The sequence below is a fragment of the Accipiter gentilis genome, chromosome 3, assembly GCF_929443795.1.
Source record: "Accipiter gentilis chromosome 3, bAccGen1.1, whole genome shotgun sequence".
Classification (NCBI taxonomy): domain Eukaryota; kingdom Metazoa; phylum Chordata; class Aves; order Accipitriformes; family Accipitridae; genus Astur; species Astur gentilis.
In genome coordinates, this window is record NC_064882.1 from 12,871,221 (window position 1) to 12,888,612 (window position 17,392).

The following is a 17,392-nucleotide window of genomic DNA, read 5'->3' on the forward strand; positions in this document are numbered from 1 at the left end:
AATGCAGGAAGGGCAAATGCATCAAACTGTCAATCTGGTTAACCAGCCACTCTTCCACATAAAAGTCCTTGCCTACCCTGCAATTTTTTTATTAGTCTTAGTGATCCTTTCTTCCTCAGACTCCAAAATGCTCTTTGTACCAAATCCCTGGACCAAGACTTGGTGAACAGGCCTAGACTGGTGTAACCACTTCCTTGGCATGTTTTTATTTAGGAGTTACTTTCATTAACCAATCACTGCTCTTAAGTGAGCAAAACTGCTTTTTTCATTCATTAAGCAAAACAATTCCTCACGCATACTAAAAATAAAAACACTTACCATATGCTTCACAACCAGCTAACTGCTCAGAAGAAAAATCCAGCCAATTAGCAATGGTAGTCATAGTGGACATCTATGCCCCTCAGCAGCAGTTTTCCTTTCATAAGGCCTGTTCCTTCTACCCACACTGATAGCTGTGATCTGCCCTGGAAAGCTGTGATCTACCCTGTAAGGAAGCATGCACTGACAATTTAGTCATGTTGCTTGAAGTGTTTCTGTTTCTATAAGCTGTGTGTAATAGGATTATATTCTTCCTTCAAATTTGCACACAAACTGTAACAGTATACAGCTGGGTCAACATAGCCAAGAACATTTTTTGACCCACTGATTATAAGAACAGCTGCCAAGTTCAGTGCATATGTATATAACAAACAATTTAACTGAAGCTAGCAAATTGTTCTTTCAGCTTCATGTTTTAGGTTAAAGTAATCGTGCCCTAAACCCCCAACTACTGAAAGCTCCTACTATTTCTATGCTGGATTACAATTCCACAGTAACAGATCTACAAACCTGTGTCAAAACTTTTCTAACTGCAAATATTAAGTCCTCAATAATGCAAACCCCAAAATTTCCATGGTTTAATAAAAGCATTTTCAAATGTTCTACAAAAAGCCCACAACTTTTCTATCAATACAAGAGTTTTAGTTAAGTGTCACAGAAGTTTACCTACACCTATAATGACCACTTGTGGGGTGGGTGGAGATTAAAAAAAAGTAAAAACAATCAAACAAAAAATAATCAAGACGACCACCTACTCTAGCAATTGCTACATTTTAGACTGTTTTGATTGCCAAACCTATCTTTTACATGCTATGAACTCTGAACTGTTAGGTAGCTTTCATAATTTAGAATGAAAACCATGCATTACATTTCCATTCATGGATAATATTTTATTATATGAACCCACGGGATAATGCAGGCAGTAATATCTTCTTGTTGTGAGACTTCATTTCACATATAAAGTCATCGAGCCCTTATGATCAACATACCTCATTTCTTAGAGCAACACTGGGAAAATACTAAGTTTTAATTTCAGATGCATCCTGCTGTGCTGAAATTAAAATCATTGGAATAAGTAGTCAAAACTATAGCGGCAGTTCAGAATCTGATCTTTTTCAAAGCAGCAAATTGAGTTACAGTAAAAAGTTGACATGATTATCAACATGAAACTATAAATTCTGAACAATTTCTAACAAGTTAAGTCATTGCAGGAGCTGTACAATAAACAGAACATGAGAAAAATGCTTGTTTTAAATGCACTGTGATGCTAGAGATGAACTAATTCATGAAGGTGAGCAAATTCCAGTTATCCAACTCAGAATTAAGGGGGATAGCTTTTCAGAATGAGAAGTACAACATAAAGCAATAGGCAAACTCACAGAAATACAAATACCAGTCAGTAAATACAACACACTGGCACCCAAGAATCTTCTCAAATACCTGTTTATAAACAGGTTGTATGAAGCTAGAATGGCTGACAGTTTTCCAATGTAATTAGTTTCTTACTCAAAAAAGTAGATCCCTCAGTATTTGACAATAATATTTTGACTTTGATGAGCTTCCTGAAATAAGAGAGATATCCCAGTAGAAATCTGCCTAGTTCCCTACCAGCAGCTGTGGAACACAGGTTTCCAGCCACTCCAGCTAGCATGAAAGTTTGCACTCCTCCCATCTGCTGGTTAAGAAGCTCCAGATGAACATTTAGACTCCTAACGATACATAGCTGAGAACCTGGCAACCTGGGAGCTGGCTTTTTAGGGCCTCCTGGGAGAATGAAAGAAGAGTTTTGATTCCTCTTGCCCTCCTGGCTTCACCTTTGTATAAAGTATTAACAGAATACCCTTTTTGAGGACAATATGAATTTAGCCCTTTGTTTTGAACTGGAAATACTTAAAATACTTTAGTCATGTTATATTTCAGCACAAACTATTTTGAAAAACATATCTAACATAATCACAGCTTTCTTAGTCACACTCCTGATGTTGAAATTCTGTAAAGATTTACAGTATTGTAACTTACATGAACATATTATCTGTTCCTTTGTGCTCTGAAGATAGACAACTTTAGAGATACCATTACCTTTTTTTAACATGAAAGCTTATGTAAGACTACTATAGAAGAAATTGAGGTCTACTGTATCTTGACACTGAGGTGTGGTACTGCACTTCGTACACTGATGTTATTCAGAAACTAGGAAGTGCATAGCTGCTACAATGTGCAGCTAATTAATATTGCTGAAATTAAGCTAAGAAAAAAGCTACAGAACAGCCGTGCCAGGTATACTGCATATCAGATTACAAAATAACCAACACTCCTAGCACGACTCATAGCAGTAAATCTCATGGTAAATTCAGATTTCCTACAATAATATCCTAATTCTAATAAAAATTTCCTAACATAAGCACTATTATTGCTAGAGTCAAATTTCTAAATAGTCTTGTTGATACAGTGAGACAAAAATGCAGTGCCTTAATGTCTCTAGCTGAAGACAATTCTGAAGATTTCTTCCTTGCAGAAGAATCTGACTCATTAAAACAAATCCATAGCATGTAAATACAGAAGTCTGCTTAGGACAGCAGACTTAGGTTAGCATTATACCTACCTCTTAGATTTTACATACATGTAAAGTTACTTGTTGGTTTAAATAATATTAATGAATTCACACAAGTAAATTGTGAAACATCATTTATATGGATTTCTTTGCATGACAAAATGGTTCACTTCCTAAAGTGTTTGAAAGTTGTTCACACTCCAAACAAAGACTATTAGTCAGCTACGACTACTTTTTAGTAGCTGTCAGCAAGTAAAACCTCAAATTATTTCTGCTTAGAGTGGGGGAAATAGTTGGGGGTTTGATCCAACTAATGCTGGATCTTAAAGACAAGCAGCAAATAATTGAAAATTAGTATCTCCACGTTACTCCTTTCAAATACTCACTTATGTCCTAACAGATACTCCTATCTGAGAAAGGGATACTTGATATCCTTAACCCCCTGACACACATCCTAAGCAGCATATTAAGCCAAAGCTGTGTTGAAGCCTGCCATGCTTCTGGAACAGTTGGGCATACCTACCATCTTCTGCAGTTCCCCTGTATTCTGTTGAAGAAATAAATGCCACAAACTTAAGCAGACTAATTCATTTTGAAGACTACCAATTTCTTTCAAACAATAACAAAGTCAAATAGCAAAGACAAGTACCATAGTTGGGCAGGCTATCTACAGGTCCCTGGAAGTTCTCACCTTTTAAGAAATGTATCATGCAGACAGGACTTTCTCAAAAGTGTAGACATTTAAGCTCCAGGAAGGCAGCTAAGTCCAGCAGACTTGAAAAGTGGCAAGAGCAGCAGGTGCAGAGACTCCTTCATAAGCTCAGTCACATGTGAAGTACCTTCTCATTGCTCAGATGACATACGCTGTGCTCTGCATAAACTACATTTCAGCATACTGTTCAGTCTGAATCAAATCTTTAAATCTTTCCTGCTTTTCAGGCAGACCTCTATCTAAAGCAACTCCTCATTTGGGTTCCCAACACTCATTTGTGAATGGGTGAATAATAATAATGTGAATTTCACATTAAATAGGCTGATTAAAAAAATATGCACGCACATCTATGTTCTACATCTTACGAATACAATACTCAAACTGAAGTGAAATTGACATGAATATTTCTGCAGTCTGCTAACTTAATTTAATCATGGAATGACATGCAGAACCCCTGGCTCACCTGTCTGGATGCCTGTACTAAATACTTAAGTTATTGTACATAGAAAGCTTCATTATATACAACTTCAAACAGGCCAGGATTAGACACTAGGTATTTATACATCTCTACAAACCACAGAGCTATTGCATACCATCTAACATTAGAATCTGAAGCCTGAAAAACAGTTATTTCTATGGGCTAAAAGTATCTTGCTCAGCCAGCTCCATGAATACCCTAGAAGTTAGGTCAAGCTATTTAATTGTTTGAATTAGCTTCTAAGACTTAAACATTTAACTGATACACTGTTCTTATCAAATCTTTCCCACAGAGGCTGTGCTTAAAGAGATATTACTTCACTACAACTTTTCATCTATGGGACACCTTTTTGAAAAATTCTGTGGTCTCCAATAACAACTGTATTTCTACACAGTTACATGTGAAAAAGTCAGTACAATCAGAATCCAGTATCTAATATTAAAGATCCCTTTCAGAAAATGTATTGTGAGAAAGCTATTTTCCAACATTTAAATTATTTTCTTTGTGGAACAATGCATTACATAAGCGAGAAAAGTAAAAAATGCAAATGTATTTGGTTCATGTAGCAATGTTTGGGTAGCCAGGCGGCTGCAGGGATGGTTTCTATGAGCAGACACAAGAGGCTGCCCCCATATCAGACAGAGCCAATTACAGCCAGCTCCAAAGTGACACACCACTGGCCAAAGTGGAGCCCATCAGCAACACTGGTGGCACCTCTGTGATAAGTGATAACATATTTAAGAAAAGGTACAAATTGCTGTGCAGTAGCTGTGAGGGAGGAAGGAGAAAGCATGAAACAGCCCTGCAGACACCAAGATCTGTGAACAAGGTTGGGAAAGATGCTCCAGGCACTGTGAGCAGAGATTCCCCTGCAGTTCCTGGAAGAACATGATGAAGCAGGTTGTCCCTCTGCAGACCATGGAGGACCATGGCAGAACATAAATGCACACTGCAGCCCATGGAGGACCCCACACGACAGCAGGTGGACATGCCCTGAAAGAAGCAGCAGCCCATGGAGAAGCCATGTTCTACCTCAAAAGGCAAAAGATTCAGAAGTGAAGTTGAGCCTGGGAAGAAGGAGGGTCAGGGGGAGATGTTTTTAGTTTTGTATTCATTTCTCACTACCTTACTCTGTTATTAATTTGCAATAAATTAATTTTCCCCAAGTCAGGCCTGGTTTGCCCATGACGCTAATTGGCAAGTGATCTCCCTGTCCTTATCTCAACCCATGAGCTTTTCATCTTATTTTTTCCTCCATCTTGCTGAGAAGGAAGAGCGAGAGAGCAGCTTGGTGGGCATCTGGCAGCCAGACAAGGTTAACCCACTACAGCAAAGCACAAAGTCAGTCCTTTAAAAAGTAATCTCAGAAAGATCTGACAATAGAACTAGGGGTTTCCTGCTCCTATTTTATCAGGGACACATCCATTAATGTGTCTGTATGATCATAAAGGGATACACACCTGCATGGATGTCAACTCTGCAGAAGGAGTATTTGATTATGCATGCACACTGAATGTGGTCACAGCTATGTTCTACCAAAGACATATCAAACCCTAGAAGCCCTCTTGGCCTCATACTAAAGAAAGCTGTTCCAAATGAGAAAATTTATTTCAAGCTTATTTCAGTTGAGTTGGGTAACACATTCTTCCCCTTCGGAAGCATATTTAATGTCTTAGGGTGACAAACAACATTTATAAAGATAACTTGGAAAAAATTGGTTTACATGAACCAATATATAACTGTTCCATGTAGCTTTTAATTTCACGTGCAACATGATCGCTTAATACTGTTAGTTTTAGAAATCAGAAAAGCTTAGTATTCAATATAAGGCAATTCTTCTCTTTAGAAACCATCAGGTTTCTAATACTTCCTCTTCCTTCTTCACCCCCAGTATTGGGGGAACTCAGAAACAATTCCATCCCACAAATAGTTTTGGCTTTGACCAGTCAATAGACAGTCCACATATCAAAGAAAACTGCTAATTAACATAAGCAACTAGTGCAATAGCATTTAAATGGTTTTAGCTTGTTTTTCAGGTAAAAGCTAAGCACTTATTTGAGATGAATTAAGAGACATGGCATGATAAAGGGACAGAAGTCTAATTTGCTACAGGTTTCAGTAGCACCCAAACTAGCTGATCATTAAAGTCTCAGCACCAAATGGAAATTCATACGACTGTCTTTGCAGCGAGGTTTTGACTATAAAATGTCAATTATTAATTCTGTTTGAAAGAATCATAACAATAGTTCTATTAATGTAAGTGAATTCCTCTTATTATTAAAATAATTTCATGGCTTGTCTTAAGAACGCAGCACTGAAGAGAGCTGTGCACAAAAATATCATTAGAAATACCCAAAGCAAAATAAACTGGTTCTCAGAGGTCACACATTCAGGGACTAAATGCATTCTGATGGTGTCAATAAAAAAAGTGCAGCATAAATTCTGTTCAAGTGCTTCTAGTACTGAGTTAGCTTACAGGAAGCTAGGTCAGTGCTAGCATAAGACTAGAAGATGCCTCAAAAGCATGTGTATTTTCACTCAATCACCTCAATTCAATAAGTCTTTATTCATGTTTTCATACCTTCTGGGTAAACCATTACACTGCCTAAGAGCGCTTCTCTGAATCCATCCCTTTTCACAAAATATGAATAAACCAGAACAAAACCCTGAATGCAAGCCAGTTCCCACCATTTCTGATGTTAGCTCAGGTCTTTTCAGGGGAAGAGTTCAATAGAAGGTGGAGAATATCACTTTACTTCAGCACACAGTATCTTCTGTCCTGGAATCTGTGTATTCATTAGCACTCCACCTTTGCAACATATTACATAGCTACTTAAAGTAATCTGAGCCCAACAATTCACAATGCATTGAAAGCAGCAAATTCTTTTCAGCCACAGCTTTCCAATATGCCCTCTCTCATTTAATAGAAGCCTGCAAAATACTATTTCTGTCTGGTCTTTTAAAGTAAAATAACCATAGGAAATTACAGCAGTTACAACCACCCTAATTTAAAACAGCAAGTGTGAAATTTTAGGGGAGATCAAAAATCTGAGAGCAACAGCTATGTTAAAGCTTAAGTTCTAAAAATAATATTAAAAAAACCCAAACAAAACTGAGCTACCGAGAACTGTTTAAAATACTAAACACTACAATACAGTATGTACACATTAGTGGACATTTATTGGTGCTCCTAGTCACTGATACCCTTAAGCTTCAGCAATTTGTATATTTCTGGTCAAAAAATCCTAATCAGTTTTACATGACATTTAGCATGTGTTTACATCACATTAACACATCAGCACAATGCCAAGATTATTTATTTTAGATAAAACCACTTCTATTAGGCCTTCAGAAAAGGTTCCCTCCCTTTAGTTCTCACAATTGTAAACCAGCATTTTTGGGGCACGCCTTAGTTCATGGGTCAAGATACCCTCCTATCATCCTAGGAAATGCTTAACTAATAGTTCCAGGCAGCAGCTCAATGTTGTCTAATTTTAGATGTACTTCTAAGGCCCCAAGGTCACCCTTATACACTGTGAAGTAAGGCTGAGCACAAAACACTAAAAGTAATGGCATTAGAGTAAATACTAGGGTGTTTAGTTTTAAGTAAAAGTCCTTTGTGGGATTTTAATCCTAAATGGCTTTAGGTCCAAAATTCTGTCACGGAGGTGGAACTGAGCTCTATGTTCTTCTACAGCATTGTTCTAATCAAAATTGTGATCTAACTTGATCTTACAGGATCCTTGAACAAGCAGTTTAGGGTAGCTGGTTAACATGCATTCCTTATTCCCTCAGAAAAACTAAGCGTTACATTCATATGCATTTGTTCATAATTATCTATAAAGTTTTTATAAAAAAAAATACCAAATTCTAGATAAATCAGTGTACATGTAACATAGCATATTCTATTTCTCTTATATTCTGATTTAGCATCTTGGCCAAATTCTTCAGTGAAGACATACAAGCAGTATCCTGAAATATGCAAAAAACACAATCTATAGTGCAAAACCTCCCTACACTAAAAGGCATGGTGACATTAGGGAAGAGCAAGAACTTGAAACTCCAGTGCCTGTGTACAGCCTGCATATGGCCATGTGTATGTACATATATAATAGAAGCCAGCATATGTATGAACACCATACTGAATCACTTTGATGTTGGTCTATCTGACAATGTGGCTGAGAAGACAAGATGTTACTACTTAGTTTGTCTGCCTGTACTTCACAGCAACTGGTAATAGGTCCCTGCCAGAGCAGGATTTGTATATTTTTGAACATAGCGTAAGGAAAAAAATAACTTCTGGGGAAATGCAAAATAAACAGTAAACAACCTGATTATTAGGATACTGCAGAAAAGCATTTACCATTAATTTGACAAGACATGATTATATTTAGTGGGCAACAGATGAATTATATAATGTATTATGATTATATGGTACAGGTTCAGTCTGTTTTAGCTTTTCTCAGCAATACTGCAAGGATTGTAACTATTTCAGTAAAACACTCATTTCAGTTATTTCAAGAGTCTGAGCTAACAAAGTAAGCTAACCCAAATGATATCTCCTCACTTGAGTGAAGATTTGTTAGAATTTTCTTTTTGTAGAGAATTGAGGTGTATATTGAAGGAATACACCTTCCCTTCCCCGCCTAGTCCTTGAAATCCAGTATACACAGCAGCTTTTCTTTTTCACCAAGTTAGGGCAACACCTTTTGTCACATTTGAATTGTTCTCCATTTCACTTACGGCTCAGGATAAACCCATCAACTTTCACATGGGAAAACTGCTACACCATTCATCCAGAACACCATTCATTCACTGCTCCTCCCAAATGTACTTTTACCTAACCACTCCAATAGAGGAAAGTGATCTAACAACTTGAGAAATATTTTGAGAATCCCTAGACACAGATCATTTTCTGACCAATACTGGCAAGCTTCCTCATGGTTTTATCTCAAGTACAACACAGTACTTGCATGGACTACTAAAGCAGATTTGTTCTTCTAGATTCCAGGTTATTATGCCTACATCCTCATGATGCATCTAAGTTTTACTGTGTACAGTGGATAGTGATATTAATATTTGTACATTATTCCCAATGGTTATTCTATAAACTAATCTTGAGGATTAATTCCTTGATATCTAAATGCTGTTTTGTCACCTACAGTACTACTGAGTCACTAGTGCCAAATGCAGACAGGATTTTCTGAAAGGACTCCCTGAAGCACTAGAACTCTAGGTCTATATAAATACTACTCACATACTTCTGTGAAGTATTTGGTGTGCTTCACAGACTTTCTGGCAAGAGCTACAAACCTCTGCTTCCCCATGTCTGTTGCCATGAAACACAGGACCCAGTTTTCAGGCTTCTATAGCACAGTTGTAAGCACTACCTTCATACAAAAACAGCTTGGCACATTTTGTATGCCATACCAGTCAGACTTGCAAGCAATCACATTTCTACAGAAAGAGAACATGTGTTCAATATCCAAATAAGTATACACAAAATATATATATAACTATAAAAAACACTTTCTGATTAAGTCTAACAAGCACAAGAAATTAAAATGAAAATTTCATAAAAATTTGGCTTCATCTTAACTGAAGTAATATACTTATGGGATAGCTTTGAGGCATTTGTGGTTATGTCAATTGATCCCTCACTGCTCCGTCTAAAGATTAATCTTCTCCTCCTGACAGTATCCTTTCTCCTAACTAGTAACAGTACAAATTACTTAAAGACTATATTTTTCAAGCAAGGCATTTAATAGAAACACTATATCTGATTGCTGGCTACTCAAACAGCTAAAATCCAGTAAATATGAAGAACTACCAGATAAAGTAGTTATTTTGTTCACTTACTTCTATACACCATCTATTAGTATCCCCTCTCAAACAACATAGCTACCACAACTAAACCAAGGTCACCAATTAACTATTTTTTATTTTGTTACACAAAGACTTGCCAGTATTTCTTTTTAGCTAGTATTCTACTTTATTATTTTTAAGTAATTAACATTATAAACTGACTTTAATCTCTGATACATCAGCTTATACATGTAAATACAGAGATATGAGTAATAATAAACTTGAGGGTCTCCACAAGCAAGAAAACATATGGAAATCTAAAAAGTCTAACTTCTTAACAGAACTGTGATTACCTAGTGCGTGATATGCTTTGAAGTCTGAATTTTATCTATTTATTAGCTAATATTGATAAGTATCTCTCAAGAACACCAGTTACACAGTTTGCTGGATAGATATACCATGTTGGTTTATTTTTGCCTGAAAAGACAGTTTCTTCAGTTTATTATGCAAAGATATAAATTGCTAACTTACCACAATACAAGGAATATTTTTGGAGAGAAAGATGCAAGTGTACTATTGAATGCAAATCTAAGGTCTAGGTGTAATCCAAGTTTCATAAACTTGTAAGTAGGGAAATACAGAATGTAATAATTGCTAAGGAAACTTATTTTTAAACATATCCATTGGGCATTGATCCCACTGATCCTACGGCACACCACATTGGACTAGGCACAGGGTCACTCCCTTCATCAACACTCAGTTCAGGCTAGTTCTCTCATGATCCTGTGAAGTATTTCCACTGTGAGTGCAGCATGGATGACAGGTCCATGGCATGGTGTATTTTTTTTCCTACAGGTCCACCTTATCTAGCTGCATTACTTGCTAATGAAAAAATAGCCAAAGCCTCTCTATAAATTATTTGTTATGTACCATTAATAGAGGGATCTTACATTTGTATTGATATTCACTAGAGCTATAAAGAAACATTGCTTGTCTTAGTGTTTACTTTACAGACAAAATAGTAACAGCTGCCTCAACCTTCTTTTCTAATGAAATCTGTTACTAAGGTTTTAATAAAGATGTTCCACATTTCCTGCCTCTCACTCCATGACTGGAGTATTATGGTTCTCTATCTTCTTGTAGATACGTAGAAAAAGTGGGTCCTTTTTGTGCTCAGTTATCCAATTTAACTAAATATATGTTAATGGTAGAATATTTGTGCCTTTGAAATACAGTCATATGCTGCTACTGATACAATTAATACTTAAAGCTGGGCATGATGAAAGATGGAAAGGCAAAACCATACTAAAGGGGAAAGGCAGGGACAAGACAAATGAGAAACTGACACGATCAAAAACAGATATACATTCACCTAGTTTCATTTAAAAGATGTATTAAAGGAAAAAAGTTATTAACAAGAAAATTAGTAGCTTACACATGAATCCTTAAAAATAGAAAGTTCAGCTTAAGACAATCAAAGCTGGAAAATAGATATTCTGATTTGTAGGAACTTCAGCAACTGTTTGTTTGTTGGGTTTTTGGGGGGTTTTTTTACTATAATATTCAGGTTATTTTAATGTGAAAAACTAAAAGACAGTTACCTTGCACTGAAATACAGACAAACTGAAATACAAATTCTTTTCCACCTTTAAATTTCAGAAACAAGACACCACTTGCTGCCAGCCTCCAGTGAGAACATGACACATTAACCACTACCCTCTGAGCCTAGTCATGCAGGTTTGATTATTTTTTTTAAACGTATTCTAGCTGTTCACCCACCTAGATCACAACATCCTAACTTGAATATGAGTGTACATACTGTGTGAGACAATGTAAAAAGCCCTGATAAAGTGAAAGTAAATTACCTTCACCCACCCCATCCATAATATGGTCACTTCATCCTAGAAGACGATCAGGTTAGTCAGGCAAGACTTACCCTTGGTAAATCCATGCTGACTCTTCCCAGTCACTGCCTTCACATGCTCAGAAGTATGTTCCAAGAGGACTTGTTCTAGGATATTCACAGAGATCAAAATTAAGTTGACCAGTTTGTACTTCACAGCATTGAACCTTCATGCCTTTTTTAGAGAGGGGTACAAGATTTGCCCTTCTTTAGTCATGAGGAACTTCTCCTCATCTCCATAACCTTTCAAAGACCAAAGAGAGACGTCTCAAAAGGACAGCAGACAGTTGTCTCAGCACACTTACATACAGCACATCAAGACCTCTGTCTGTGTTGAATTCTCTGAAGAAATACCCGACGAAACTCTCATCCAGTTACTGCTGGTAGCTCTTCTCCTTGAAACCTTTCACTAAGGAAAGGGGCCCGGGAGTCCTTGTGGGTGAAACCTAAGCAGCAAGTACTTCAGTCTTATCCACGTGTACTGTCACTCAATGATACACACCGCTCTACAGCAGCTGCATTTCCCATGCAGCAGTAGCCTTCCTTGTCGTCCCTTTCAAGTCTCAATTACAGTTGAGCTATGGCTTTTTTAACATCATGCTTACATGGCCAGTATTTCCAAATTCCTCCTCTGAAGTATGGCCTTCCTACTTCCTCCATTATACTTTTTGCACTGGAATTTGTTTTAAGTTCCTGTTTAGCGAAACCAGTTTCCCAATACACCCTTTTTCCTGATCATCAGGATGGCCTGCTCCTGCACTTAGGCAGTCCTTAATTTGTCACCTTTTCCCAATGCCTCTGGGCTTCAGAGTTACCTCCCATGGTAGCCCACCTACCAGTTTCCTGAATAAACTGAAGGTTGCTGGCCTGAAGTATAGCTTATAGAGTAATGCAAATTCCCAGATCAGGACTTAGGCTAGTCTCAAATACAAGTCTAAGCATTAATTTGAGCACATATGGTAAAGACCTGTATTTATAAGCTTGGTAATGGAACTAAGCTCCTGAATCATCAGTCTCATTTTCAAGGTGCTGAGTTGGATGGCCACCAGAACTATCTCATCCGATTTCTCAAGGACAAAAAAATCTTCACTGGACCGAGCTATTCTTAAGCTGATAGCCTCTTCTATATCCACATTTAGGCATACCAAGCAAGTGAGCATTTGAACTGCATTGTAGCTTTACTCGTTCTGGGATAGAAGCTTTGGATGAACTCTCTCATAAGATGTAGCACCTCAATATAGAGCTTGTATGTCCACAATGTCTGGGGGTTCAGCTTCAGCAGTGAAGCCTGGGAGCCCATTTAAGGCATTTATAATCCTATAAAGAACATAAACATTTAAAAAACCCCAACCAAACAAAGAAAGAAACAACAAAAAAAACCCACAATCTAAAGCAACCAGCACGCTGAGAAGAAAGCTGCCCAGAAGCAGGCAACTGTGAGAAGAGTTGCACTTTATGCCCAGAAAAGGATGAATTTTAACCAGCTCTGAACAAAAACAGAATTTTAGGAAATTTACTTCCCCCACTTTGAAATGAGTGGGTATGCCTCAGTATAAGTTATTTCTGCAGAATCTTTTATAATATATATGCACAGTCAGCATAAGTACATAGCATAACGAGAATGCCCATGGCATTACATTCAAAGGGAAGCTGGCATTTTAAATCCAGAGAAAGATAAAACTTTGTTATGCCAGACATGTAAAGAAAACGCACTGTAGTACAATTTAGATCTGATCAGCACCTTGCACATATGAGGGACACTGTCATTTCAGAAAATAGATATTTTACAAGTCTATAGTCATTTTACAGCATGTGCCATAGGAAATGAATGAAAGCTAAATACATGAAGCTATTCCAAGGAAGTGATCCTTGTGAACTGGCAGAGATGGGAAGAAAGTACAAAATAAAAAAGTCCATCCCATTATTTCTTTACAGGCCCAGAAACAAGCACCTGAAGGAGTACAGGCAAGAGAAGTAGCTTAAAGCTCACTAGAATGAAACAAGATGGCTGACTATGATAAAGATGTTGCATTCTCACTCTGAGGGGCAGGTTCAAAAAAATTTAGTGAAGACAATCACCCAAGAAAGTACTTTGTAGAATGCCAACCATAGAGGAACAGCCTATGAAATGAAGAAGCTGTATCTAGAAAGACACATCCATAAGAGGGCTATGAAAGAAACACACACTAGTTTTATGGAGTGTCCTTTGTTAACAAGGAGAGAAGTATGTCAAGCTCTTTGCCTAAGCTCACCTACAATCTATCAGTCTTCTGAACTTTCCGGAAGTAACTTTACAGGAACCTTGTTCCCTTGCCAAGAAAAACATTTGAAGAAAAATATAATTTTAAAATTAAGCACATTAACTTTTTAAAATAGTATCAATACTTTTGTTTATTTTTTCCCCTTTGTTCTAAAAAAAATAATCTTATTTTCACCCTTACCACGTCCACCCTGGGGAATCAGTTTTCAGGCTTATGCGTAGCTTTGCTTAGCGTTTATTTAAGATCAGGTTCTCCATTTTGCAAAGTGCCAAAAGCACTTGGTCCTTAGAAGAAGTTGAACATTCCTCCAAGAAGAAAAGTGTCAGGGATTTATTTAAAGAAAATGCTTTTCTGTAAAATAAATATGCAGTTTGAAGTTACTTAACCTCAAGAAATTCCTGCTAAGCACTGCTTTTCTGAACTGTAAATCATTGATAACTTTTCTTAATTTGGTACAAAAAAAAATAGAAAAGCTAAGGTACTTGCCCAGTCCTTTTGCTATCTGAATGCCTCCAATATATAAATTTTCATATACTGGGGAAACTGAAATACTCAGAAGTGCTACAGAACAACTGGAAAAAACAATTCAGACACTTTTTTTTTTTCTTTCCCCCCAATAAAAGATGTCTGAAGGCATGGAATTGAACATTTAGTTTTCACTAACTCAGTTTGATAACCTAATTCTTAGAGGTTAGTTATTTGATATCTTGTCTATCCCCAACTCTTCCTACCTTTACTATCACCATGAGAAGTTCCCTTTTTTCCACCCTGTAGAGAATCCACAAATCAAATTATGTACAAAGCACTAAGTATTTGAACATGAGGAAATAGGTAGCACAAGTAAAGCAAGGTAACAAAAAGGTGTGATCAGAGCGCTGGCGAGGATATAAATGGCATTGTCTGTGTTTAGCAGTTCAGCTGAGAACACATTATTTGTAGATTGCATAGCTATATTTTAGGGAGGATACTTTAGTTTGCTTAAAAGCCTTTAAAAGAAAGTATGACATCTGGAACTAGGAAATTATCATAGTGATTGGTGAGCTTCTGACATAAAAGGCTTTTTGACCAATAACACAAGGTATAACCTGCATCCACTGAACTTCAGAAATGACAGCGCTGTGGCAAGAATATGGAGTAAAGTTTAGAGAATTATGGATGCAAGCAGTGAACCAATTTATTCCTGCATATCGTATCAGGATACAAACTTAGATGAGCTTAGAAGATGCAATCATAGCATGTTAGCAAATGCCAGAACTCTGATTTGTCCCTGTAATTCCAGAACATACCATCAGTTTCTGTATTATACCTATGTTCACTACCCACAATCCCATGCTGTGGCACACGGGGACTGACTCAACATAGTTAATCATATATCAAATTTTATTTATGAACACTTACATTAAATACAATTGTTATTGCTTTCCAATATTGCAACAACAAAATGTCAGCCTCAGTTTAAAAGTACTGCATGTATTCAAATTAATGACACTTATCTGTGCTGATAAATGGATGCTACAGACAGAAGACAAAAGATGGCATTCACTGAGAGAAAACACTTTGTAGAGTTCCTGATCAAATAAATTTCTGTGGATCTTTAGCTTCAGCTCATTGAATTGTCCTGGAACAAACAAAAGTATTCAACATCCTCATACCTGCTTGCTCATTATAACTCTTAACAACAATACTATGGTCAAATACTATGACAGTCCTCATGCTGTTACCATTGTGCATATTTAAAGCAGTCCCCTTCCACAGAACTTCCATTTGCTCTACTGTAATCCACTGCATAATCATGCTTCAACTCAGCCATTAGTCTGCAGTTTACAGATCCCCTTTCGCCACTCAAATACACTCATGTAGATCAGCAACAAGATATGCCTTTTTGCACCCGTAGCAGTTTTTTTCATTCTGCTTACATATTTAAGTGCCACTTGTCTCACAGCAATACACAAAACCAAGTTATAGAAGCAGCAGAAACAACAGACTTCTGTAATTAGCCAGCTCTTCCAGCCTTATTTTAAATCTCAAGAGACAAAATAGTCAATGGAGAACAGTTAGCAATATATGTAATTTAGCCATTTATAAAACTGATAGTTTACATAACAGAAGTGCTTCCTTGAAATACATCATTTAACCTAATGCATCAATACTATGGCAATCCCTGTAATTCTTCTGTTTTGAATGAAGCATTCAACAGTAATGAAAATATCAATACCTTGAAATGAGAACACTCCAGCACAGAAATGTTGCAGTCTGCTTGCCAGATACTACATAGAGTTATAATACAGCACATGCCTGTACCCCTCCAGTGCTGCCCTTTCCTCTCTGATCTGCATGGTAGCCTTTACTACCACATAAGGCATTTATAACACGTGTTGCATTCATGCACAACAAAGCAGCAGCATCAAATCTGTGACTTGTAGGGAAGCATGAAACGTTTACCTCCATGCAAGTGTGACAGGATAGCTGCTGAGCTCACATCTCCCACCTTACCCTTCAGCTGGGCTCAGTTATTTCCCTGGGGACACATTCAGAAAACTGACAGTTACAAGAACAGTAGCACCTTAGCAAGAGCTGGTTTGGGGGAGGGGAAATTCCAAACCAAGAAAAGCTTCTCAAAAAAGGTTAAAAGCTTTCTAAGCTTACGTGTAGACTAAACAACGACAGGCCTAATAAAATTAATTGCTTCACAATAGCAAGCTTTGTGTTCATATTCTGAAAATACTATAAGCTGTATCTGCTTAAAACAATATTGAGTGGTCAGGTGGTTTCCAGTTTTAAGGCATGGTAGCATAATCAGCCTTAAATTAAAACAGATGGGAATGACAGATATGTTAAGGTTATTAAAGACCTCTAGAGGATAGAGTTAAATAAGGTTACCTAATCCATCTTAGAAGGGTATTATGAATTGCATTACTTAAACAAGAATAGCATTCTTGCATCTATTTTAGATTTTACAAGACTAAATAAAATTACCAACACAATGTAACTAATGGCATGCACATAACATGTATCTACTAGTCACAGTTTTTGAGATAAACAAGAAGAATGTGTTTCCTGATGTTAACAGGCATTCATGCAGATCTTTTAACAATAAAGATGATCATTCTCCTGATGTTGCAGTACATAGTGAATGCTCACCACTGAGCACTATATATCAGCATATTATATCTATTCAGAGAGAATGAGAATTCTGACACTAAAAACCTTAAGTATTTTGGTGTAGAATTCTCAGAGGTTCCTCTAAATCAAACCCAACACCACCCCCACCAGTCCTTCAAAGCTTGCAACCCATCACTATTGGGCACACGTGCAAAGTGTAATGCAAATGTAAGTTAATAATCTCATCTTCATACATGCAACA

General features: G+C 37.1%; 1 protein-coding gene across 1 annotated transcript in view; it reads right to left on the reverse strand.

Annotated features, from left to right (window-relative positions):
- Positions 1–16,547, reverse strand: part of SORBS2 (sorbin and SH3 domain containing 2) — a 224,742-nt gene extending 208,195 nt beyond the window's left edge. Inside the window, exon 1 of the mRNA XM_049796585.1 lies at positions 16,471–16,547. The gene's annotated coding sequence lies outside the window, so the exon portion shown is untranslated. The remainder of the gene's footprint in view (positions 1–16,470) is intronic.
- Between the last annotated feature and the right edge of the window lie 845 nt (positions 16,548–17,392).